Consider the following 812-nt stretch of genomic DNA (forward strand, 5'->3'; position numbering starts at 1 on the left):
TTTGGACTAGCAAGTTTTGTTTTGTTTTGTTTTGTTTTGCTTTTAGTAGCTATTGCCAAAATGTAAATCAGTTAGTCAGATAATATATGATGAATATACTTAATAATTGATACACTCAACAAGAATGAAAGTACTCATGGATATGAAAAAATACCTCCCCTTTTCAAAAAGGTAATTTATGTATTAAGAAAAAAACTTCAGTGCTCACTTCGGCAGCAAATATACTAAGATTGGAACGATATAGAGAAAATGAACATGGTCCCTGCACAAGGATGACATGCAAATTTGTGAAGCGTTCTATATTTTTTTATCTGTGCAGCAAACCACCATGGCACATGTTTACCTATGTAACAAACCTGCACATCCTGTACGTGTACCCCGGAACCTAAAAGATGAAAAAAAAAAAAAAAACTTTAGACAACAGATGGGCTTTAAGAGATAGAATGGAAATGTGGAAAGCTTCCAGTTTGTTAGGTAGCTAGCAGCACCTAATAAGCAACTCCTAGTTTCTTATAAAAATAACTTTGACACCAGGTGCAGTGGCTGACGCCTGTAATCCCAGCACTTTGGGAGGCTGAGGCAGGTGGATCACCTGAGGTCAGGAGTTTGAGACCAGCCTGGCCAACATGGTGAAACCCCGTCTCTACTAAAAATACAAAAATTAGCCAGGTGTGGTGGTGTGCGCCTATAGTCCCAGCTACTCAGGAGGCTGAGGCAGGAGAATCACTTGAACTCGGGAGGCGGAGATTGCAGTGAGCCGAGATCGTGCCATTGCACTCCAGCCTGGGCGACAGAGTGAGACTCCATCTCAA

At 41.1% G+C, this 812-nt stretch overlaps 1 non-coding gene across 1 annotated transcript; it reads left to right on the forward strand.

Moving 5' to 3' along the window:
* The first annotated feature begins 200 nt into the window (after positions 1-200).
* Positions 201-307, forward strand: LOC129019251 (U6 spliceosomal RNA). Its single transcript, XR_008495582.1, has one exon. It is a non-coding gene; the product is annotated as a U6 spliceosomal RNA (small nuclear RNA).
* Positions 308-812: the final 505 nt, after the last annotated feature.

The sequence above is a fragment of the Pongo pygmaeus genome, chromosome 17 (genome assembly GCF_028885625.2).
Source record: "Pongo pygmaeus isolate AG05252 chromosome 17, NHGRI_mPonPyg2-v2.0_pri, whole genome shotgun sequence".
In the NCBI taxonomy this organism is placed as follows: Eukaryota; Metazoa; Chordata; class Mammalia; order Primates; family Hominidae; genus Pongo; species Pongo pygmaeus.